This window comes from Misgurnus anguillicaudatus, chromosome 15, assembly GCF_027580225.2.
Source record: "Misgurnus anguillicaudatus chromosome 15, ASM2758022v2, whole genome shotgun sequence".
Taxonomy (NCBI): Eukaryota; Metazoa; Chordata; class Actinopteri; order Cypriniformes; family Cobitidae; genus Misgurnus; species Misgurnus anguillicaudatus.
In genome coordinates, this window is record NC_073351.2 from 20,886,656 (window position 1) to 20,913,881 (window position 27,226).

Here is a 27,226-nt window from a genome sequence, read left to right on the forward strand (position 1 = left end):
TTTTGGGGTGATGGTTCAGTGCAGTTTTTATACAGCAGGGACTTAATTATACTAAATTGTTTTGACAATGAGCAAGTTTGATGGTTTATTTTGGTGTACCGGTTTTCAAATCACAATGTGTGTTTATTTATTTTTATGTTAGTAAGTAAGGTAGGCCTATTTATAACACAAGTCAAAAGGTACAAAAGCTGTCACCGGGGCACCCTCTTAAAAAGTTCACGTATATAAGCATGCATATAGGTACCTCAAAGGTACATAAAGTAGCAAGAAAAAGTATGTGAACCCCCCGAATGAACTGTTTTTTCTACAGTGATTTGATCCTCATCTAGGTCACAACAATAGACACAATGTGCATAAGCTCACAACACACAAATAATTTCTTGTATCTTTTTTGAAAACACCCATTAAACCCATGTTTAGACATCCATCACTCTACAGTTAAAAAGGAGACAGTTTTATACTGTAGCTACCCTTCCTAGAAGTGGGCACACAGCCAAGATGACTCCTAAGGTAGAACACAGAATACTCAGTGAAGTAAAGAAGAGCCCACCGGTAACAGCTAAAGGCTTGAAGACATCATTGAAACTGGCACACATCTCTGTTCATGAGTCTACCATACGCAAGTCTTTGAACAGGCACAGTGTCTATCGCAGAACACCACAGAGGATGCCGCTGCTCTCCTGAAAAACATTGCTGTGAGCTTGAAGTTTGCAAAAGAGCACCTTGGCAAACCCCAGTGCTACTAGTAAAATATATTGTAGGCTGATGAAACAAAAGTTGAATTGTTCAGGAAAAATACTATGGCGCAAAAAGGACACAGCTTACCAACAGTAAGCATCATCCAAACAGTGAAGTACGGTGGAGGAAACGTCATGATTTGGGCATATTCTGCTGCCTCAGGGCCTGGATCACTTGCCATCATCTAGGGGAAAATGAAAAATGAAAATTCACCCAAAAATGAAAATTCTGTCATCATTTACTCACTCTCATGTTTTTACAAACCTATATAAATGTATTTATTCTGATAATCACAAAGGAAGATATTTTGTGAAATGTTTCGAACCAAACTGTTTGTGGACCCTATTTAGTTCCATAGTATTATTTTTTCCTGCTATGGAAGTGAATGGGGTCCACAAACAATTTGGTTACATACATTTCTCAAAATGTCTTCCTTTGTGCTCATCAGAAGAAAGAAATATATGCGGGTTTGTAATAACATGAAAGTGAGTAAATGATGACAGAATTTTTATTTTTGGGTGAACTATCCCTTTAAGCATCAAAGTAAATCCGCCACAGACTGGCTAAAGAAAAACTAAATGCGGCATTTGGAGTGGCCTAGTCAAACCTCATTGATTCAGAACTACTGAAAGCGCTTGCTTGAAAAACAAAGAAACTAGAAATGAAGAGTTTGGTTCCAAAACGCAATAAATCCATTTGGACAAATTTCGGTAAAAACGTGTTTTCTATACAAAGAAAGTGACAAGATGAAAACCACTATTTTCTATAAATCTATTGAATCAATATATAAATAAAATTATATTCATTTATTTGAACAGTGGTATATACTGATTAAAAAAATAAACATTAATGGCATTAACCAAAACACTTTGTCATATTAAAAACACTGTCATTGCTGCGGTTATACTTAACGTCGTCGCTTAACATTTTTCACAGCGATCAGCTGTAAAATGTTTTGGTCCTGCTCAATTTTCGTTGACTTTGAGTAAAATAATGGAAAGTTTTTCATAAGATCCTCTGGGGTTAGATGTTGATGGCTTACGTTTCTTTCCTGTCACAGAAAACCACCACAGGTTTATCAATGCTATCAAATTATTATTTTGTTTGTTTGTTGATCACGAAGTAAAAAGTAGATGAGGAAAACTAAGATTCTCTTTACTCAACGCGCCGCCATTGTTTGTTTACAATGCGTGGAATGGTGCACTGTAATTTGTGGAGCGGATTTATTGCATTCTGTAGAAACGGAGGAGTGGCGTTTGAAAAAAGATGACAGAATAACACGGCGGATATTGGATTTTGCATAACATTAAGAATTAGCTTTTAAGTACTGATCTGATATAATACTGATTTTGGCAATAACTAATAAAAAAAATGGCGTTTATCGCGTTTTGGAGCCAAACTCAACATACTTCAAATATTTGTGTGTTGTCAGCTTATACACATTGTGTTTGTCTATTGTTGTGACCTAGAGGCTGTTTACACTTGGCATTAACATGCGTTTTTGTCGATCGGATCACAAGTGGACGACGTTAATGCCAGGTGTAAACAGTGTTCAAAACTTTTGAGCTCGTCCACTTTCGACCACTTTTAACCACATTCAGAGGGAGTGAAAAACCCTTTTGACTGAATTGCATTTGTAGTGTAAACGCACATGTGGTTGAATGTGTTCGAACAGCCACACGTGACCGACTTCTCTCCGCCCATTTATCTAATCTGAGGTACTGAGCACAATGTTTTTACGTCTTTTTTTACTTCTGGCGTAAACACAAGGTGAACAGCGCTATTTTTGGCCTTTCATTGATAAAACTCAAGCGGCTGACCTCCACAGTTTCATTTTGCAAGCGTGTGAAAGTTGTGTGATCTTATTTCATTAATTGCGCTAAAAATTCAGAGAAAGCTCTAACATATACATGTACAAAACACTGTGCAGCATGTTTACTTGCTAAACAAGCAGCGGACTCTGACATAATATTAGTCTGCGTCCGTATAAACTCATCATTACTCCCGCTCGCGTTTAAATGACAGCAGAGAGACTCACCCACCGTCTCGACAGACCACCACCTCACAGTATTCAGAACAGAAGCTGTTGAAAGTGGACAAAAGAGATGGATTTAAATACCGGGTGTAAACGTGATGTGTCTCTCTCGTCCACTTGTGATCTGATCGATGAAAACGCATCTTAATACCAAGTGTAAACAGCCCCCTAAATGAGGATCAGATCAAATTTAACGGCAAATCACTGTAGAAAATTAGTTTATTCCTAGAGGTTCACATACTTTTTCTTGCCACAGTATTTTTACCTAAATGGACCTTTTAAAAAGGGTAACATTCCAGCGACAGCTTTGGTACCTCGTATTTTTTAAAGGCACAGCAGATACAAATGGCCCAGATGATGCTATCGATGAGAGAGAGAGAGAGAGAGAAATAGACCTGAAAATGTAAATATTTGGTGCAAAAAACCTTTAAAGGGGACATAGCCTGTAGCATGTTAAAATTGCCACTTTGTAGGTGTGAGCAAAAATGTGCCATTTTGAGTGTGTCTTTTTAAATGCAAATGAGCTGTTCTCTGCACTAAATGGCAGTATCGGGGTTGGATAGTGCAGATTAAGGAGCTGTATTATCCCCTTCTGACATCACAGGGGGGGCCAAAATTCAATTACCTATTTTTCCACATGTTTGCAGAGAATGGTTTACCAAAACAAAGTTACTGGATTGATCTTTTTCACATTTTCTAGATTGATAGATACACTAGGGACCCAATTGTAGCACTTAAACATGGAAAAAGTCAGATTTTCATGATATGTCCCATTTAACATTACAGTATAAGTGGACACCTAGACCAAAAAAAAAAAATGGATATGCCTCCTTTAAGCAATCGAGAAAACTCTAGAAAATGAAAGTGCTCGCACATGTCAGCAGATGCCAACAGTCCTGTAATACATCGAGACGACGGGTTCCATAAACGTTTATTGTGTGTCATCACTTTTGGTACCTGTTACCTTTTTTTCTCTCTTATACCACCAAGAACATCAAACCTTCCTGGATTTGTGACAGCCTCTCTAATTACCTCTGCTATTTACGGTGCTCGGCCCGTCTGCTACTGATTTCTCCATTATCTTGACAGTCAACAAACTGGTCCCATTAGAACAGCAGTGCACGAGGCTCGCCCGGGGCAGGCCTGGGCTTTGGCGACCGCAAATCGCTTCTGTATTAAAAGTCACCGTGTAATAACTGCCTTCAGCTTTATCGCTGAAGTGCCTGTTTTCTGAGTGAAGGGGTGGGAAGCTGAGGTTTCTCTTTGTACCGGTTTTATTGACTGACCCACACGTTCTGTTTGAGGAAACCTTTGAAGGTTCGGGAAGATGGTTTCAACCTTTATACCAGGCCTCTGATCACATCCTGGTCCCTCTTAATCCTACGCCTGATGTAGATGGATGATAAAGAGGCTCGGTGTAGAGGAGGCTGTGAAATGTGTGCTTTAGACTTGCAGGTGGAGAACAGGCCTCTGGTTTTTCCATTCTTAGTTATATGATAATAATTCATATGCATGTAAAGAAAGGTAACTCTGCTTTATGCTACTTAAGCATGTCGGGAGGCTACACACTGACCTGGAAGAAACGTGTCTTTCTTCAGGTCATACGTGGGGCAAGCACATTTAAAAGATCCTACACATGTGGATGCTCGGAGTCAAGGCTGTCATCAAATATGACATCATCACTGTAACATTAACTTGCTCAAATAATCCCATATGTTTTAAAGATTCGTCATCATACGTATACCAAAGGTATGTAATGCATATCAAGTCAAAATGGCTGGCAACTTGCCTTTATTTTATGAAAAACAGATCAAGGATTTTTCTTATATTAACAATGTAAAAGTGACGTTCACAGTTAAAGTCATATATCATCTATCAAAATGTCATAACATTTAACCGATTTTACACCGAAACCAGAGATACACAACTCCACATTTTGGTTTGCCTCCACATTCAAACTTTTTAACAATGCTGTCAAAGCTTTAGACCTTAAATGAAACATCAAATGGGAGAAATTTCAATTAACTGCTCTCTTTCTATAAACATGTCTCCATGCAGACGGACAGCTTCTTGACAGCTTGACATTGTTGAAGAAATGTGACTTTAGAGTAAAGGTCATTGCTCCTCCTTCGTGACGCCTTTACATGTCACTCACAAGAATGGTATGATGACCAATCAGGGCCTGGCATGCCTAAAGCCACAGTTATGGCTCTAGGGGTGGTCAGCGGTCCTCAGGATTGGCCAGTTGTGTGGAGGGTAAGGGAGGTCAAACCTTTGACATTTGCTGTGACATTAGCCCTCTATTTTTATGCTAAGGCCTTCTCGTGCCAATTACTTTTTTGCCGTGTATAGAATATCAAGTTGCAAATGTCACCAATAGAATGGACTTTGTTATTAGAGACTGTTTGTGTGGGTCCATGTGTGTTTGTGCGCTTTTACGTGCTTACATGCCTGTTCCCATTTATTTATTTATTTTTGATCAGTATGACAATTAACTTTTTTTGTACTCTATAAAAATAATCGCTGAGCTGGATATAAATACAGATAGATCCTTTTTTTTGCTGGATTCTTGTATATATTTATGAGTCAAAAATTAAGTTGGCTGGTCTCATTTCATGGTTTACCAAGTTGTTGAATATCATACAAGAATTGAATGTGGATTCAGAAGTGATTTTGACTAAGACCCTGTCCACACGGAGATGCATGTATACGTAAAAATGTTGTATTGTACACTGAAAAAATTATTCATTCAATTTACTACATTTTTTAAGGTAAGTGGTTGCAATCAATTTATTTCGGCTATATTTAAACAAAGTTTTTTTTTCTTTTTTTTTTATGTAGCTTAAATAAATTGATTCGTCCTACAGATTCTGCATTTTGGGACCCTTTAAAAAAAATAAAAAAATTTAATCCGCGTCCCAGAATGGATAAAACCGACACCCTTGCGTGTCCGTGTGTACAGCCAATCCATATATCCCTTCTGACAAACGGATTAGGGAAAATACACTGAAAAATGTGTAAGTTTGCATATAGTCCGCTATTTCTCTCTGGAGAAACCACGCACGTGCATTTTATTATCTGATTATTATCTGAATTATGCACACAGTTATTTTATGCTGGCAAATGATCTCAGTTTCAGGGCAGTAGTGAGGAGCTTCCTGACCTCTGCCTTATTCCAGTTTGCACACATTTCTTGTCATAAATGTTTATTTGTATTTATAACCCTGTGTCAAAGAGCTAAACGATAACTTGTTGCGATGACACACGTGTCATTAATACGACACGCTTCTTATGGCATTGTTTCTGCTTTTTGTTCACACAGTACACATTTTGAGACAATGTCGTGTTTATGGAGGAAAAAACGATTGGACTAAAAAAAACGGATAGGTAATGTTCTCGCTTCATGTGTATGTGGTCTTAGTAATGTTAATATTTTTAAACAACTTATTATTGATTTTATGTATAAGGTAGTTTAATATTTAATACCTACGTGTATAGACCACTTTCGTGTTTGCAAACAGAGATGACGTTTTTTTTGTGGGCGGAGCCAAACTGGTTGCAGAAAGTGAGAGCTCCACAGTAGCGGTGTGTTTTAGCATTAAACCATGATTGTCGAAGTCTGTTTTCCTTTAGTGCAATGTTTCTTAAAGCGTTTTAATCACGTTACGTTTATTTTTTAGATAAATAAAAAGTTTAAATGACTTGGCTACTGATATGCATGTATGTAATGTATATGTAGTGTTCTTTATTGCTAAATCAATTATTTTTACTGTCTGAATCGCTAAAGTAAATATAAAAGCAATACTGTCATGTATTCTAGATAATAACGTTTATTAAATATTTAATCATTTTCCGTTTTCTATTATTTCTTCCTTATATGTATAGCCTACGTGTTTGTTCTAAAACTATTATAAAAGTATTATATTTACACATATTTTAAAAAGGCCTGTTTATATATTAATAACACTTTACATCATGTGTGTGTGTGTGTGTGTGTGTGCTATATTTATATATTTATTAAGTATGTAAACATAATCATTTTTGAACAAACAAAAAGAAGACATAAGCTAAGATAGAAGGAAATAAAAAAATAATAGAAAACGGAAAAAAATAATGAAATATTTTTAAAAAATTGTGATATTATTGCTTTTTCAGTATAAAAAAACATTCATTCTAAATAAATTATAAATGTAACATGATAAAAACACTATAAGAAACACGTAAAGGGAACAGACTTCGACAGAACACTGGACATCTTCTCTACATAATTTCTATTGTAATTATTAATAGATTTCCAGATGATTTCATTACTCCAGTCTGTCTGTTTAAGGGCTTATTGCAACCATAAACACCTACGTTTATCTTCAAATGGTGGCTTCGACGAAGGTATACTATAAAAATGAAGATCATCTTTTTTGGCATTCCTATTTTGACACTTAACAGCACAACAAGACATTTTCTAGTGAGTTATCTTGCTCGTTTCACTCGTGTCTAATTCATTTCCACTGTTTTCTTCCACCACATTGCGCGCGCAGCTTACAGTGACGTAACTGTGACGTCTACTCCAAAATGGTCTATTGGTTACAATTTATTATAGTTTTTGGAAATGATAAAAAGATATCTGAATAAAATTCTTTCAACAAAACATCCAAAAGATGTTTGTTTTGGAAAGTGACAAACTTTTTACACACTTGGTGTCGAGTGCTCAGCTTAGTTTGAAACCAGCTCTTTGTCCTCAGATGCTGAAATTTTTTTATTTTCAAGGCCTGTTCTACATTTTTATGGCATTCGCCAAAGTCAGTTCAATAAAGGCAGATCCTCCACTTCAAAAATAAAACCAAGCAAAACAGGTAAAACAGTCGTATTGGATCCTTTCTATTGAATGACTTTGAGATTTTATGTACCCCCTCTGGGTAGATGAGGTGTTACGGACTATGCAACCATTGTGTTTAACAGAGCGAGCATAAAAACAAAATTGCTAAAAGGTGCGGCGGAGAGCACATCACTCGAACTTACCGTGCAGAACACGAGCTTCCACAATCAGTTTTTTGCAAATTTCAGCCGAACTGATCGACCGTACATTTGGTTAATAGGTCAGGCAGTCGAGCAACAGAAGTGCACACACATTATGGCACATAAAAGCTGCCCAGAGGGAGGGAGGCTTAAAACCTCAAAGTTGAACAATATCTTAAGTATTACAGAGAGAACCTGGGGGAAAGGCCAAGGGGTCATGTGTTTTGTGTCACTTTTAAAACTCAGCTTAGTCTCGTCTTTAAAGTATCAACCTGTTTTATCTTTCCTGAAAGACCCTGCGCTTATTTTTAAGCTTGGAAATTCTTAAGATGAACCATTTCAGATGTTACCGTAATTCACCTGTCCCTTTGGGAAAGGATTGCGTTTTAGTGATGGCTTGATCCTGTCAATATTCAGCTGGTTTTGAATGTCTCCCCATGGCACTGGCGCCTGAAAATATGGATTTTTCATCTTCAGTACCGCATTGACTCGCAAAGGCGCTAGAGTCCACTGATTCCTGAGAGATATGTAACTGATTTGTTTTAATTATGTGTGCAAACAAAAGAGAAATTGGATCGTTGACTGAAACATTGGACCTGGAACAATAACGCCGCTAATTGCTGTTACTGTTTTTTTGTGCTGGAATCGATAGCCGTCGCTGCACAGTAAATAGACTGAAAAGCCGAATCAGTCAGGAGTGGGAGAACTTACACGGTGCAACTGTGATGTTCACTCAAGTGGTTATAGCTTTACGATCTCACTTCGTACTTAATTATTTAAAATGCCGTGCAGCATGGTTGATTTTTCTCAATCGTAAAGGTGTTGGTAATTTTTCGGTAAGCGGTTGGCTGTTGTGGTAGGCTCACTAAACAAGGCGTCGACCATCGCTCAGGCTTACGTTGCTAAACTACAAAACCCAGCAAAATAAAACGCTCAAAGGATTAGAACAATTTAAAAAGCACACCCCCATCCTTTCAAATGTGCTTTCTTTCGCACCGCGGCTATTTCTCCGCACCCAGCATGGGCTCCGCTTTGTGGCTTTTAATAACTTGCCTTTCTTAGCCACTACCCCCTGAGACACATTTTTTTCTTTCTGCATTTTCATCTCTGCCCCTCACTTTATTTGTGCCGTCCTGTTTCTACCTACCAGCAGCTGCGAGGAAGAGTGAGGCCTGGTCGGCGGAGGCGGCGGCGGCAGCCTATTTCCTTCAGTTGCTCGACGCGCTAATCCTCCCCTTTTCTTCGCAGCTCAACCATTATATTGCAGTTTCATTGACTGGTAGGTGTTGTGTTGCAGTAGAATCAATAGCTGAGGGGATCCCAGCCCAACGATTAGCTTGTCAGTCAGGCCTGTGCAGTGGGAAGGGAGGGAGGCAGCGTAAATCCTGGAATACCAGGGGCCACCAGCATAGAGAGGCAGGAATGCTGAGAACTGTCGAGTGCTTCGTGCCACCTGTTGTGGAAGGCAACATGTGCTGTGTGTATTAACCTTTCTGCTACTGTGGTTTAACCACTGGCCGCCCGAAGACCAGAACCATGGCCTGGGTGAAACATGTTATACGTATGTACACATAAGCACACTTTTAACATGACACCATGCTATAATTTTCACGCTTGAATTCTTTAGTTATGATTCAATTTTATTCATCTTTAATGCACGCTAGCAGTTCCAACTGTGCGTGTTTATACATATTGTATTGGGAATATTTAATGTGTTGATAATATTACAAAAAATATACAATTTTCCGCCCAGTAGTGGGGCATGTAGTCACATTATGTGGGTCAAATATTCCCAAAAATTACTTATATTGGGATGGTTCTGAAATGGGTATTTCCAACATTGAAAAAGCACATTTGGGTTACTGGACATGTGACTCGTAACCTTATATTAATTGAGAGTTAGCCCTTGTCGTATGTACTATTTCCCTAATATATTAAGCGTTTAATTTATTTAATTTAATTTCCTTGCCATATAATTTCATAAGCAAATCAAAGCTGTTTTAGATCCCTCATGGCAGTGGTTTTCAAACTGAGGGGCAGGTGGGTGCAAACTTTGGCCGCGAAATGGTGCCGGGGGGCCAGTTTATGACATTTAATAATAAATTCTGTGCAATTAAACCTCAGAAAATTTGGCTACTAACCAACAGCACTACGTTGTACCACCGCCTCATGGAGAGAAGGAAGATGATCCACTTTGCATTGCTGTAGATGTAGAGTTCATGGTGTCGTATTGGTTTTGGTGCATTAAATCAATATTTCTGGGTCAATCCCACAAGACAGCAGGCTGAGTAATATTTCAATGTGGAGCAAATCTAATGTAACTGTACACTATTTGTGTATGTGCCAAAAGTACAGTGAATATAGCAAGAACAAATCAGTGCCCTTTCAGAAATATTTGGCTGTCATCCCAGAGTGGACATACAGTTCATCATCAATAGAATATCAGTATTTAGAGGATACACAGTGTAGACAAAGACAATATATAACATATGTCCCATTATGTTGCCTTGTTACGTTGGTTAACTTGAGTAAAATGACTATTTGTTTGACTATGCTTTTTCCTGTTTATTGATACCCATTTCAAAAACATAATTGGGTTATTTTTGCTGAAACACAACAGTCATTGTGCTGATAGATCGTCTGTGCTTACAAATTATGATGGACAGGAGCGTGTCTTCTCCTTCCACATGAAGCTGTCACTGAAATTGTAAGTGAAATGTATATTTTAAATTGTGCTCGTTCTTTAACTCTTTCCCCGCTATTGACGAGTTAAACGCTTCCCTGTCAATGACAAGTATTTTCGGCTTCCTGCAATACCGCTATTGTCCACCAGGTGGACTTATAAAACCAGCAACTTATAAACCCAGAAGTATCACCCTAGGTCAAACAGCTGTGTGTCCGTGTAAGTTTTAGGGTAGGGTTGGGCGGGGGATTGGGAGCGTGGCTGGGGCGTGGCAATCAAATGGGCGTGGCGTACGCGTTATGATGAAAATTAAAATATTATTATTTAAAACACTCAAATAAAACTTAATTTTGAAAAAAACTATGGCAGAAAATGAACACATACTAGATTATTAATAAATTAAATGTTTTTACCTCTAACAGGAATAGCTGTGTGATGAAGTGAAACTAAAGGGTTAATTAACACAAACTTAAGCAGATTTTGTAGAACGTCTGCTGAACGATGATAGATAGCGCAAAAATTGTAAAAACAGATTATTTCCCACTATTACATTATCTTAAATGAGTGTAGCTATTGTAGCATGTAAATAATGCACATAAATAACGTGAGCAAGAGCGTCAACAATTATATCGAATCAACAGGCACGTGGAACCCTAACAGGTTGCTCAAACAACAAAATCACCTGCTAACTTACTTTAAATTTGCAAGAACTATAGACTAATACAATAACAGGCTTAAATAAACCCAAAACATAAGTCCACTTACCGTTCTCACGGACACGCGTTTTATCAACTGGCTATCCTCCAGACATGACGGACGACATGAGGGTCCGCGCTATTCTCCGAGATGCACTTGACGACCTTTTTTGCAGCAATTTTTTTTCGCCTAGTTAAGGCGATAGGGTTTCCCTGTGAAGGTAGGATTTTTTTTAAGCAAAGGGTCTGTTCTTTCATTTGTTATATTGTATGTTTATATATTTTCAGAAGAACATTTTCTGGAAGGCATTTTGTGAAAATCATGAAAAATGCTGGCGCTGGCAACTTTTTCTTTTTAAACCCTGGCGTGTAAAGAGTTAAGACCTGGCAGTGACTGTTTCACACTTAGCATGATATGCTACAGTAAGATAAACTCATCTAAAAAGAAGTGATGCTTTGAATGCAAATCACACTGTCTTTTTTTTTTTAGGTCTTATTCAGCGTTTTAAAGGGGACATTCATGAAAATCAGACTTTTTCCAAGTCCTATAATTGGGTCCCCAGTGCTTGTATCAACCTAGAAAATGTGGAAAAAAACAACCCAGTACCTTAGTTTTGGTAAACCATTCTCTGCAAGCATGTGAAACAATAGGTCATTGAAATTTGGCTCCCCTTGTGATGTCAGAAGGAGATTTACCACCCCTTGAACTGCACTATCCAACCACGGCACTGCCATTTAGTGCAGAGATCAGCTCACACCTACAAAGTGGCAATTTTAACATGCTATAATACATTATCTATATGATATTTTCAGCTAAAACTTAACATATGTACTCTGGGGACACTGAAGATTTTTTGACATCTTCAGACCTGCAAACTTGTCGCTTTTCGACGACAATCGCCGTTTTCTTGGTCAATTGGGTCATTCACGTGAATCGCGTAGAACCTGAGGTTTTTTTTTTGAGGTGGTGGGGGGTCGGTAGGCTGCCCTTTATCTGAATGCCATGCAGGCTAGAATTGCCAAACATTATTGGATAATTCTTATAATTGACACTTCTCTGGGCCAATCGGAATCTTAGCATTTGCTTTTCTCTGGGCCAATCAAAATCTTCGCACTTCCTTCAGAATCTTGAAGACCCCCCCGTGGTCTGAACATCCTTCTTGGTCTCCTCAGAGACCATTACTGACCCGTTTGTGTGACTTTTTTCGCTGCTATGAAGATCATGTGCCTTGTGTGTCTTTAAAAGTCTGCCTGATTTCAGTAACCCATCAGAGAGGATGGCCGGCCAGCTGACGGCTGGAATTAATGAGTGGGGATCTGCAGTGGGTTGGCAGGTATTGGGGACACATGGAACAATGAGGCCTGTTGCTTCTAATCACTTAAAGCTTCTGTCATTAGCGTAGGCCTGATGCAGGACCAGCGTGGGCTCAGCACAGAGAGGGCCAGGCAGGAAGTGTTGGCCAGCTGCTGCCAGGCTGTCATCAGGAGGGCAGACTGCTGGTGGGGAGGGTTGAGGGCACTGTTTCAGGACCTTCTGGAGTCAAGGGCAGAACGGAGTGTCCTGATGATTAGTAGTGTGTGTATGTATGAGCGAGGGAATACTTGCATTGTGTCGGCTATATCTGTGTTTTCTCGTCTTCTAGTGTGATGTCACTGTAGCACAAGACCACATTCTGTGTGTGTGTTTGTGCACAGATGTGAATGTGTATTTTGCATGTTGATACGTCAGAAAAGATGAATAAATTGAGACGACTGCATTTATTCCTCTGACAGGCACGCAGAGACAAAAGCAACCACCTCCGGTTGGCACGCAACCTTTTTAGGCTCTGATACTTGATCTGATCTACCGGTCTGTTATATTCATCAGGCCATGCGATTATTTATCAAGACGATACTCGTAGGCTGCCTAATAAGAATATTTGAAATGTCATGATCTTTCCATGACCGTATACCAAAGTGTCAACTCCGTATACACACAACAGAGAGCCCGTGGCTGACAGACGTGAGCCCATTTGTGCGTCAGCAACTTTCCACTCTTCCATGTCTGCGTTAGACTCCGCCCCAAAACAGGATGATTTTTAAATGTGTTCACCATTACTGACCAAACTATTTTTATAACTGTTATTAAATCTTTGCAGGGTGGTTGGAGCTGCCTAGCGGTCAAATGGACAAGTTACGTGGCGGTGTTCAGTCAGGTAACACATATTCAAATCTGTGCTGTTTATTTTATCATTCAATGTTATTTAATTTTTTATGTACAGTAGTGGCTAAAAGTGGTGTCCAACGTTGAACAACTGACATCTTTCTTTATGCAGACATTTTATATGCCTTAAGGATTGATATGCATGTTGCAGGTGTGTTTACAGTTTAAACTAAAGCTCAGCTTTGCGAAGAATTTAAGGAGGCTATGCGAAAAATGACACAGATTACGAGCAAAGTTTATAAAGACATAGCCCAGGACAGTGACTACAAAATATTACCACAAAAAGGATCAAACAATATTAATAACAGATCAAATCAAAGGCTAGTCGAAGCACATATGCGTTGTTACGTGTACGCTTTTTTTCTTTCTATGAATCTTTTGTATGTTTAGATAAAACCCAGATTCATAGTTGCCTTTTTTTGCCAAATAATTGTGTGGTGTTAAGTGTAGTGTCTTGATGGTTTAATCTAATCTGAAGATGCTAGAAGCAAACGTTTTACCCACCTGGACATCACTTTTGGCCACTACTTGTATATGAAGAGTTCAGATGCAAAAGTCGCTACCTTCGTCAAAAAATTAGATAATGATTGTATCCAAATGCTCTTGTCACATACTATATGTTCGTCAAATACTATGGCGTCAAATCTGCTTAATCCCGCCCTCAGGCCATTCCGAATTATCGTTTTTTTAGGCAACTCCATTAAGGGCCACATTTACTAAATGGGGCAAATTAGCGTGAGAGCGCAATAAAAAAAAAATGGCAGTGGGAGGGGTAATAAGGAGGACACAATTCTGGTTATATTGCAAATGGAACAGCAGAGTACTTGAGGTCGTCATTCAGTCTAACCAATACGTGCAGTCCTGGCTATTCCTATTTTATTGTATTTTTAACTAAATATATCAAATGCAAAACCCTATAATATGTGGTTAAGGCAACACGTGAATACGCTGATTAGCTTTAATGTATTTATTACAAAATGAAGTATGATATAAAACACGTTATTTTAATAAACCATATATTTTAATACTACTAAACGAGTGTACAACATGAAATAAACAAAAAAAAAACATCCAGTTAAAGCACAGTAATTTACTACAGTGTTAAGATTATATAAAAATATATTTTTTTTATTATAAGTGCAAAACATACAACAGATAGTTAAGTAGTAAACAACAAAAACAAAACAGACAACAAAAACAACAATTGTAACAATGATTTGTTCTGCTCAATGATATAATAAATAAATGAATAATAAATTAAACTGATAATAATATACAGATGATAATATTGTTATGAAGCAATGATAATAAGCTAAATAATAATAATAAGACAAAGTAATAATAATAATAAATTAAACAGATAATAATACATATTTGGGTAGTAATAATAATAATAATAATTATAATATCATGTATATTATACAATAATAGTATTTACAATAATAATGGTAATGCCAATGGTTATTCTAGGGATTGTTATGGTTTTAGGTTTTAATCACTTAATAATAATAAATAATAAACAATGATTATTATTAATAGTAATAATAGTAACAATTCTGACAACAATCAATATAATATTATATAAAAGCATGGTGATGATATTAATATTTTGTAAAAAACAGCGACAGTATTAATATTATTAATGATAATAATAATAATAATACCAACAACTACATCAACAACATCAAAATATAATATAAAAATATATCTGATTTAAGTTATGAAACGTAACTTTACCATCAGTTAAAAGTATAACAGATAACAGACTTCATGTGAATAATAAAGATAAATATATTTGATGAGACAAAAAATGCCAGTTAGATATATCCAATGATATATATATACATATATTTGAAGTTTAATTATCTATATTCTCGACTAAACAGCTCTTAAAACTATATTTTATGACACAGAAAAACTAATTTTTCGAATATTGTGCAAGCTTTAATTGTCATTGCCGTTGACGCGAAATGCATTCTGGGAAACTTGGCTGTCAGAAGTCCGCACAAGTCACCTCCTGATGCTTCCTCGATAAAATGGGCAGATCAACGATACATCCGGGGATGTTATGCGAACTTGGCTTGATGCAAACTTTGATTTGGAACAGTATTTGGGCCGCGACTGATGACGTTTTACAAGTCCACAAGAACACAAGTACAGACAAGATATATATATTGAGAAAAGGCCCTGATCTTGAATTCAGCACCACGGACATCGTAGCGGAAAATTTGGGGTGTGAAATCCCAGCTAACTAAGCCATAGTACACTAAAAAGAACTGGAGGACAAAAAAATTAAGGTTTACAAGAAGTTTCTAAACGTCTGGTATTGTGTGACTTATTGTGACTTCTCTTTTATTTACTTCAGCAAATAAAAAAAAACATGGTTTGGCAAACAATATTTTTGAATAATTAGTTTTTCTAGCATTGCAAATAAACTCTTACATGTTAAAGCAATAATTGTAGCCATTCAATGCAAAGTAATTTAATTAAAGCAATAATTGTAGCCATTCAATGCAAAGTAATTTAAAGTGCACCAATTGTCCGATTCACGTTTTTAAATTTCCTTTGGTGTGTAAGTGTGTATTAGTACTTGTTAACAATATGCAAAAGGTACATTCCCCAAAGTAAACGATGACGCGAGTTATCGTCTCCAATGTAAATCTCTTTTCTTGGACTACAAAAAAGACACAGATTGTAAGCAACAGTTTACTTCCTGGGATTGGTGATGTAGAGAAGACCGACATTATCATAATTCCTCCCGCTTCCGACTCACAGACTGTAAGTTAACTCCTGTTAGCATTGCATCGTGCGCAAATCTTTCAAACATGGTAAGGAGCGTCACGTTTCCGGCTGACGTCAGAGGTATTCAGGACAATCACAACGTACAAATTAGCTGGCCAATCAGGGCACAGAGCTTTTCAAATCCGTGCTTTTCAGGAAGAGAGTAAAATCTGGAACTACAAAAAATAATGTGTTTTTTAACCATAAACCATGCGAACACATTGTATTATACCAAATACACAAAATAAAGTTTTTTAGCAATGAAATAGGTGCACTTTAAGACATGCTTTTTTCGGCGTTAAATAATGGCGCAAATACCAGTCATAACGTTCGTGCAAACATTATTAAAACGCGTTGTTTGAATCATTTAAATAATCTCCTCTCAAAAATGTTGCTTCTGAAAGGGAAATTCTTTGAAATGCATATAAATAAATAACTAGACCACACCTTTTCAGCGCTTATGATTCACTGCGCATCTTTAGTAAACCACGACAGTCGTTATTTAACGGCAAAATTATGGTTTGCGCTGGTGCAAGCTGTTAGTAAATTTGTCCCTAAGAGTCTGATAATAATGCTAATATGCGTTCTTGTCTGTACTTGTGTTCTTGTAAAACATCATCAGTCGTGGCCCAAGTACTGTTCCAAATCAAATTTCGCATCAAGCCAAGTTCACATAACATCCCCGGATGTGTTCTTGATCCGCCCATTTTATCAAGGATGCATCAGGAGGTGACTTGTGCGGACTTCTGACAGCCAAGTTTCCCAGAATGCATTTCGCGTCAACGGCAATGACGATTAAAGCTTGCACAATAGTCATAAAATTCACTGCGCATCTTTAGTAAACCACGACAGTCGTTATTTAACGGCAAAATGATGGTTTGCGCTGGAGCAAGCTGTTAGTAAATTTGGCCCTAAGAGTCTGATAAAAATTTTAATTAACAAAAAAATGATACCAGACACACTTAGCGGGTTTTGCATCTGAACTCTTCATATGTGTCCTATATTTTTAATGACCCCTCTATATTTTAAAATAGGACTAAGCTGGTATCTTAAGGGTCTTTATGAAATGGTCTGTGAGAATGTTTGAGGTTTTAAGGAGAAATCCTCCACAAGAGGAAAAACATACTAGCGTGTTAAGTTATTAAGCCTTTCTTTGGTCAGTATGTGTGAAACAAGCTCCCACAAGGGTGGGTTAGAATCCCTTAGCTCACATTACCCCTCCCATTGGCTTTGTCTCTTTTTCAGGACTAGGTTATAGAGGTCACCCTCTTCATGTGGATAGGTCCTTTGGCCCAATTACGCTGCTACAGTGCTCAATTAGCCACAATCCCTTCTTTTCAAGGTGATGTTTGAAGGGCTTTACATTTTTTAAGGTATAATGAAAGAGGGGGGCCCACAAAGTGAAATGAAATTAGGGACATAATCGGCGGCTCAAACTAAATCGTATGTGAAGTACTTGTTATCGTCAAATATTCATACACTTTTCTTACTCTTTACATTTTTGTACCACTCACTTAAACGTGGAGTATCAGCATCATCATATTTTAAAATGAGCTTTAGTGTTAAAAAGAAATATTTGCCGACCGTTCTGTCCTTGAGATTTGTTATTATTCAAATTGCAATGTAATTTTCTGGGTTGTGTCGGTAGACTACACAGACATAAGCCTGAAATCAATGATCAGGGGATGGCAAAGAGACATTTTGACGTTCATGTAAATCCATAAATTCCTGCTTTCTAGTTTAAGATGTAAGTTGTCAGGACCCCTCTCGGGTCAGAGAGGGCATTGGAAGTAGCCTAGTCTACCCAAATATGGTCTGGTTCTGCCACTAGCAGCTTAATTTAAGGGGGGAATTAGACATGTTTATATGATATAACAGCAATATGGTGTGAAGCAGAAAATGTATTGTTGTTAAACAGCAAGAGGCCTCTAGCGCTTGGCAGAATGCCCACCAGACGCCTAAGATGGGGTTGCCACAAGCAGGGTAAAATACCCAAAGCCTCATTCCTCTGAGCCATAACCACACACCTTCTCCAACATAACCTTCAAACAAACAGAAATGTGAGGTGTTTTGTGATTTGGAGATGTCAGCTTTGATGGAAGCTGTCTCTTGGCTGCATTGCATAAGACTCGTGGCTAGAAACCAGGTTAACTGTCCACACACACATACGCACACACGCCCCGAGCAAAGTCCAAAGCCTTGGTGTTTGCCCTTCTCTTTGTTGGCTGCAATCTTCAACTCATCTGCCAAACATGCTGTCCGCTTTTACTGTAAAACCCCTTACCAGATGTAACAGGAACCTGCTATTCAGCTGTCAGTTATTACTGTAGCTGCATTGCTGTAAAGCCTCTTTGTTTTCTTACTAGAGATCTAGCTTGACTGTAACTTCTTCTGTTTTCTATCTGCTCTGGAACAGATTTTCAGAATGTAAGCATGAGTTTGGATGCTTTATACAGAAAAAGAAAAAAAAATGTTTTTGAGGATTTTATATAATATTTATCACAACCTTTAAATTTTTAGAGTTACGCATAAGACTCTTTTAGGTGGTTATGCAATCAAAATTTAAGTGACCTACAGTATTGCTATAATACATCACATTGTATTTGAACAGTTTGCATTAGTTACACTCTGTTATGTGTTGCCTCTCACAGACTGCTTGCCCTGTCTCACAAACACATGTTTGAACAGACTGCTAGCCGATTCATGATGCTAGTGATATAAAAAAAGTCTGATTCTAACTGTGCATCCTTAAAACTCCTAACTTCCATTCATCTTTCCCCGGGTGAGAACGTGTCTGTCTGACAAAAAGTCAATATATTGTTCATATAACAACTGCTGTTTAAAGGGCTGTTATCTCTGTTCTCTTATTACTCGTAATTGCTGTAAAACAACACAACATGCTGTTCTCTGAATACTGATTATGTTCAGTTGCATATTAATGAAACAAAGAAATACATTCTCTACAGACACTTTGAATATAAAATCGAATCTAAAAATGGTCAGAATGTATCTCTGAGGTGTAACAATACATCGATATGCATCTTTTCATCGATTAACTGGGTGTCACGGTTCTCCAAATCCTCGATTCGATTACATTTTCGATTCTAATGCCGCAATTCGATTCTCGATTTTTACATTTTTTATGAAAGACAAAAAATTCTATGCCATTATTTATTATTATCATAGTTTCACATTAACATGCACATTGCGTTCTTTTCCTCGCATGGGGGTTTGTGGGCTTCACTTTACGCGAGAGCTTGTAGAAAGAGGATTCCTTCTTGCACGCACGTGGACTTAATGCACGCATCTTGGACTCCTAGCATCTGAAATAAATCCAGCGCGTCATAAGCAGATGCGCTTCTTTCAGTCTCAGGTGCACGCGCTCTCACATCTGTCCAAAGTCTAAACATAAATTAAAGTAGTAATCCTAATGTATTTGTTCAGTTTTATGCATTTCATGCGAGCTGAGGCAAACTATACTTTTTGTTTAAAATATAACTCGCTGCATCTTGGCGCCTCTCTCGCGCACGTGCAGCTCTGTCCGAAGTCAGATCACTAGTTAGTAATCCTGTTTATGTTATGCATTTCAAGGAGTTGTAGCAATACATCCCTCGTATTTAAAATATAAATCGCGTTCCACTGGGCCGATGTTTTTAAAGGCACCTCTGAAAGGTTTTTTCCCCCGTTTGGCAAGCCAACCGGACGTGACATGGGGTCGTGGCAGCATCGACGATCCCCTTTCGAAGTTCGAGGTTGTGACTTAATTTTGATCGATTTCGATTTAAAATCGAAATAGCGACACCCTTAGGGCCTGTTTACACGAGAACGCTCGAGGGTGAAAACGTAAAAATATTTTATCGGATGTGTCTTTCGTTTACACTGCGACGGCATTTTGGGGGCTTAAAAATGCAAAAAAGTGAAACCACCCTCCAGAGTGGAAATCTTAAAAATGATCTACCATCGCGTTCTCGTCTAAAGAGTAAAAACGCAAAAATCTGCTCACGGTGGCTCTCGTCGCGTACGCCTTCACGTCATAGGTATGCGCCATTTCAGGAAAATAACAACAAACATGTCGGATTGTTTCCATAAGTTGGAACTTAAAGTTGCTATAGCAGCTCTGATAAATATACAAGAGTCTTTTTAGCAGTTGTATGAAATATTCACAGCTAGTATTACTTATCAGAGAAGGCGCATTAATTACCTCAGTCAAACTGTTGATACGCCAATTTGGCAAACCAGAAGGCTTGGGGCGAGACCTGGGAGAACCAGGAAGAAGGTTGTACGCAGGCACACGGACTTGATGTTGTTTTGTGTCAGTGCTTCACATTGCCACCTAGCTGCCTGGAGTGCATACTACACCAAATATCACACACTTTTGCGTCACAATATGCACGCAGATTTCCCCCTCAAGATGCTCGTATAAACGCGGAATAAAAAGTGATAATGCAAAGCCACTTTTGGTGGTTTCTTTTCAGATCGTTTCCATGTAAACGTAGCCTTAGATGCCACACATAACATATCGATATGAGGTATCTTTATTTTGACACTCTTCGTGTCCTCATTCCTTGACGTAACGTCCATCTACGCATTTCCGCCAAGGCACTCGTTTTGGTTTATTTTCGTGTGCTAGTGTCAGCAAGTGAATGCAGTGCAGCAAATTATCTCCTGTTAGCATTGCAGTGTAAGCGAATCTTTCATACATGGTAAGGAGCGTCACATTTCCAGCTGACGTCAGAGGTATTCAGGCCAATCACAACATAAAGATTAGCTGGCCAATCAGGGACACAGAGCTTTTCAAATCGATGAGTTTTGTACAAAATGAGTGTGTTCCAGAAATTCTCCAATCCTCGATTCAATTACATTTTCGATTCTAAGGTCACGATTCGATTCTCGATTTTTACAAAGAGAGAGAGAGAGAGAGAAAGAGACAGAGTACAGTAACAACTGAATATAATGTTAAATTCTTGGTGCTGCATTCACTTGAATGTTTTCATATTAGCTCTGAGCCACAAATGCACTGGTGTTAATCCTCAACACTCTCAATTTTCAACCGTAGAAATGGCCGACATTACTGCATTAGAGAACAACTTGGACTTTTAATATTAATCCCACGGACTCCCTATGCACGCTTTCTTAGCTTTAAATGATTTTTGTTTGTTTTTCTGATTTTAATCTAATCTGGTATTTTTTTCTGGTAATTTGCAGCTATCATGTGTTCTAATATTGCACACTTTTCTTAATCTGTAACTACTGTACATCTATTTTTACTGTACATCTAGTATTTTTAGTTTGAGTCACCAAATGCCTTTTCTTTACTTACAGTGATATATGCTGCCTACTGTATATGTCTGTGGTTGGCTGCTGGATAAGATCCCCAGTGTGCTTTGTAATTCTGGCAGCACATGTCCTCTGGTTACATTCTATTACAGGTGTCTAACTACCTCCATATTACAACTGTCACTGTTATTCTTATAGGAGTGGCATGCACTTAACCCAAAATCAAAGCCTGTAATTTGTGGCTGATGCTGCACTTTAAGATCAGGCCAATCTCACTGCTCCAGGCGTCTATGAGCAAGACTTGATTAGGCCAAATTACATATGGGAGCTAGGACTGTAACCACAGCTCTGCTCTGAGTGAAAGTGAGCAAGAACGTGAGTTTGGGGCGCGGTGTTTTTTTATGCATATTTATACGCAAACCGAACGGCCGGTGTGTTATTTTGTTGTTTATTTCGATTCTTGACAGTAATGCTCGACCAATTTGTTACATTTACTTATTAGATCGATTGCCATATGTGTACACACTGCGGCAAGGGGAACAACTGTTTTGAATCTCGAGTCGGCCCCAGCTCCCTGCTTTATCTGCGTAACAAGTGCAGTCAAAGCCTGGGGGTAAATTCGGCAGATTGTATCAAAGCTCTGGTGCAGAGGAGAGGGTGGAAGCAGGTGGGGGGAACGGACAGACTCGGGGTCTGGACACCGGCCATGTGGCTTTCCCACATTACCACACAACATGCTCGCTACAAACATGTGGTCAAACGCAGATTAGATGCTGTGTCTCTAGGCTGAGTGATATGTTGCGGTGGTAAAATACCAATGCAACGTGTCGTATGGTATGCATATTCACCGCTTTTTAAACACTCTCAGATAGGTACAAAAGTTGTCACTGGGGCGGTACCTTTTCAAAAAGTACACATTTGTACCTAAAAGGTGCAAATTGGTACCTCAAAGGTACACAATTGGTACCTCAAAATGGTCAATATTAGGACATTTTTAAAGGTACCATCCCAGTGATGACTTTTATAATTTTTTTTCTGAAAGTGTGCTGAATTTTTACATTTACATAGCATTTACACATTTGTCAGGTGCTGTTATCCAAAGCAACATATGGCGCTTTTCCATTGCATCGTACCCCACAGTTTGGGTTGGGTCAGGTTAGTTTACTTTTGGGGGCTTTTCCACTGGGTGCAGTACGTAGTACCCGATACTTTTTTAAGTTCCACCTCAGTCAGGGTTCCAAGCGACCCCAGCTGATACTAAACGTGACGCGAAAACACTGTAGATCACTGATTGGTCTGAGAGAATCATCACTACCAGCGTCATCGCTATAATGTAAAATATTAGCTTTACCTTCATGCTAGCTTGCGCTGTCTTAAGCAAACATGTTGTCATCTGTGCTCTGCTATAAGTTCCCAAACTCTCTTTTAGCGATGAAAACATCCACAGGTTGAGAATCAGGGACACCATAACAGTTTTTTCCAGACTTGCAGTTTCTGGCAGCACATTCACGATGTGCACGTCCGCACATATGCTTAAATGCAACTTAAATGAGGCTCGGCGAAATGCGTCGACTGACACCATTGGTGTTTGTACAGAAACTGTCATGTGAGACAGAGGTAGTGCAAACATCTATTTTTGGTGATCAAATTTACTTTTGTGGCAGACTGAGAAATAAATGAATGTATTGGAATGTACAATGACGCTCTCAGTTGTATGATGTCACAGCAGTAGGCAGCGCAAATATAACGACACGCCTATAATCCCTCCCACTATAAACTCGATGGAAAAGCTAACCAAGCCAAGTGAGGTGAGCTGACCCGACCTAACCTAACCAAAACCAAACCGTGGGGTACTATGCAATGGAAAAGCGCCATTACAGTGCATTCAAGCTTTTGTGCTGCTAATGTAATGCTCTACCAGCTGAGTTACAAAAACCGGTATGCAATTGAGATATTAGGATATTTAGTAATTATACGTAACTCAAAATAGACTATTGATCCAATTTATGTCAACCACAAATGTGTAAGACGTACTGCTCTCTTGGGAGTGTCTTAACAGGAGTAGATGATTTCCCAAAAGATTAATTATATCCTAAATAAGTCTTTTAAGGTTTTAGACTGTATTACTTTCCACTGTATTGATAGGTGCTAAAACTCAGGGGATAAGCACTGCCGCTAAGGAAGCCCCTCTCCACACACACACACACACACACACCTTTTACGTCCCATCTCTTCTTGAGGAATTAGGGACGAGACAAAAGGCTGAACATTCTTTAAGTCCCGTTGGGCGGTGAATAGGAGCGTTTCACGTGTCAGCGGAGTGGTGTTTCCTATAGATTCATTAGCCTCTTCAATCCCCCCTCACCACCCTCCATCTCCCCCTTCCTTGCTGGGCCCCTTTCACTTTCTGTCACTTTTCTCTCTCACCCTCTCGCTCCCCCAGCTTTTTCTTTTTGTTTGCCGTCTACAAGTGGGGTTTTAGCACAAGCAGTGTTTGTAATTAGCTCCTAGTGCTGTGCCGGAGCATGTTGAGGTGGGTGTTTATACGATGAGCAGGTCCTTTTTCTCACAGCGACTGTGAAGCTAAAACAAAGGTCTGCCTTTTTTCTTGGACAGGGTGAGGAAGAAATGCAGTGTTACACTATGTCACAAGGGGCCCTGGAAAATATTACTAAAAGGTTATGTGAAAGCAAGCAGAGTTTGCTACCTAATTGGAACGTATGTAGTAATGAATAGCAAGCTCTCGAAACTTTCCGAGGCATCGTGGTAATGCTAAAAATCTTTTTGATCTCCCTTATCAGATTTACTAATGCATTTTTTTCCTTGCCAAAGTTTGCATTTATTTGTATCATTTATAAGATTTCCCACACAATGTACTTTATACAATGTGCCACTTCCTAACGTATGGTCTGTCTTTGTTTTGTTGCAGACACATTTAACAAATTTCCATCATCCCTCTTTAGGTCATAGTTCACTCTCCCTGGGAAAGCTGTGGGCGTCATTCTCAAACCCTTTTTTAAAATCCACTGTTTTTTCTTCCTACTTTTTGTCTTCTTCCTTTTTCACAAGCATTGCATTTACCACAGCGTTGCCGGAGCAATCCATTATTGTGTCATGGTTCTTGCTCCGTTGCGGCCCAGCAGCATGGCATTACAGCTTGTTTCAATTTTAGCCGGGGAAAGCCAGGACCAGCGCTTCAGTCCCCCGCTTCTCCAGATGTGCCTTGATCAAGGGAAGTTGACTAAGCGCTTTGTGTCCTTTAAGACACTAATGTGATTATGTCACATATTTGCAGCTGATTCCCATCGCTATTGGACTTTGTGTGGGGTCTCCTGCTCAATGGTCTCTATCAGGCTTGCAAGCGGGGAGATTTTTCTCTTTGCAAAGTCTGGTTCCTAGCCAACCTGCGTAAATCGAGTGAGCATGCGCGCATGTGCGCTAGCGCGTTTGAGTTAATGTGGATTGTAACGTAGGTAAAAGTTTCTTTCTTAGATCGTACTTGTGTGCATACATTTTTATTAAATATGTCAATGATTTAGGTCAGATATTTATATCTCAAAAAAATGTCATTTGTAGTGTAGTCAATACTTATGTGAAGGTTAATAATAAGCCAGTTTCAAGCTAAACCTAACTAATTACCACCTGGGTGTGCAGCCGTGTTTATTTACATTGCAGTGCAGTGTGGGTGTCAAGTATCTGTTGGGACAAGGATGTTTATGAAAAACAAGAGCCTCCAGCGGTCGCCCCGGAAACCATGTGAAACATTAAGTGAAGGTCTGAGAGTGGGGAGATGAGTGACCCATCCTGTTACATCAAAATCTCTGGAGATAACACAAATTGCATTGCACAAATGAATGTCTTTGTTACTAAGTATTTGTGAATTGAGATATATTTACTTAAAGCCCCCCCAACCTAAAAATGCACTTTTAAATGTGTTTCTATCAGAAAATGAGTCGCGAGTGTGTGTGCAGAAACCTCTTGTTATTATACGAATCCATCTATTCTTCTTTGTGTAGTTTAAACCGCAACAGTCACGCAAAACAGGCTGTTGGGGATTCCCTATCAATGTGATGTCACATTGATTACGCCCCAACTACAACTGCTTACAGACTCCGCCTTATGAGAGGGTAGTTTAACCTTCTGGCAGAAACACATGCTTTGAAGTAGTCCAAAACACATGTGTAAACGTTCTACCCCCTACTTTGCATACGGGGAGGGGAACAGAAGCTTTCTTTGTATTTAAAGAGACACACACAAAAACAGTGTGTTTTTCATTGCAGCCACAAATGGCCATATTCAACATCATATAATGAAAGATCTGTGGTGTATTTTGAGCTGAAACTTTTGAATACTCGAGACTATTTCAATATTGCTGAAAAAACCTAGGTTAGGGGCCCTTTAAAAAACAAAATTACTTAAAAGTATAGCGGAAGATTTTTTTTTTCGGGTGGATCATCAAGACTATTGGTCATCCCAGTTGACAATCATTCTGGTGATATGTTGACGTAAGGCCGTCGTACGTGCTCGTCCCTAGGTTCGCTTTCTGCACATGCACACTTTCAGGTGTATATGTGTGGTGGTCTACGGTTTCAGCCATTCAGTGAAGCTTGCGTTTTCATCGTGTTTTTTCAAAATGTCTGAGGGTCGCAAGAGAAAAGGTGTCTACGAATTGTATGACAAGAAGAGAAAGGCCTATGAAGAAAGAAACAAGACCAGAGTGTTTTTGGGAGACTATTTCACACGTTGGCGTACGCTAAAAGTACGCTGGCCTACACAGATTGGGCTTCCCACGCGAAGTTTCTACTCGACAGGTAAAGTTTGTCATGCTATTTGGAGCAATCCATTTAAAATCACTGCTAGTAAAAGTTGATGTAAGCTATGATTAGCTATGCTATGCTTTCTACAATGGGTGTATAGGTGCACTGGAACAATCCTTCCTAAAATGCATTAAACTTTTGTTCACAAAGACGTGAAACTCACCAAGTGGGCAGGGTTGTTCACTGATATGCTCACACAAAAATCGCTGGAAAAGATGCTTTCCAACAGGTGTTTTAGCATTCGTTGTAAACTTGTGGACCTATTTTTCCAAACGCCTCACACCCGTACATTCTTCTGCTGAGAGCTTGAATTGTAGACACTCCAGCCCAGTTGGTCGCGATAATCCGCCTTTACCAATTGCAAGAATACAAACAAAGTTCCCGGCGTCACACCCGTCGCTATGGGCGGGCCTTAGGGGGCCGGGCCCGCCCTCAAGGACGCTTGTGCCCCCCCAGTATTTAAAAAAATACTGTCATTTTAAATTATTAATGTTGCTAATTTTGTGTTGCATTAATGTTGTATTCTTTATAATTAAAACATTAAAAATATAAAAAACAATGGTGTGATTTTGTTTGATTGATGGGAATCTAGCTACACTGCAACAGCCTATCACGAGGCTACGTACGACACATATGTGACGTAGCCTACGTCAGTGTAGCCGCTCAACAGTTACCGCACTTTTTTTAAACTGGATGAGTTTTCGCTTAGCTACTGCTTTAAGATGGATATTATCCGCAAATGGTTAAAAGCCCAACAACAGTCTCCAAAAGACGCGCAGCAGTCAGACAGAAAGAAACTCCGGTGGCCTTGCAACCAATCTGGCGAGCTGCTCCATTCGTTTTACTTTGTTATCTGACGACGACACCAACGTAACCGCTAAAATGTAAATTTATAATTGACTGACATGTTTGTCTCAACGAAAATGAACCTTCCGACAACCACACAATGTCGCAAGCGCTCTTGGCAAACAGATAAGAGGTTTG

The 27,226-nt window shown here is 38.9% G+C and overlaps 2 long non-coding RNA genes across 2 annotated transcripts in view; one reads left to right on the forward strand and one right to left on the reverse strand.

Annotated features, from left to right (window-relative positions):
- LOC129419615 (uncharacterized) overlaps positions 1–27,226 on the forward strand; it is a 353,983-nt gene that overhangs the window by 303,116 nt on the left and 23,641 nt on the right. The window contains exon 5 of the long non-coding RNA XR_012357709.1: positions 13,303–13,359. This is a non-coding gene — a long non-coding RNA (uncharacterized lncRNA). The remainder of the gene's footprint in view (positions 1–13,302; positions 13,360–27,226) is intronic.
- On the reverse strand, positions 167–9,780 carry LOC129419616 (uncharacterized). The gene is made up of 3 exons (XR_008636593.2): positions 8,934–9,780; positions 826–922; positions 167–680 (listed from the first exon to the last, which is right to left on the reverse strand). It is a non-coding gene; the product is annotated as an uncharacterized lncRNA (long non-coding RNA).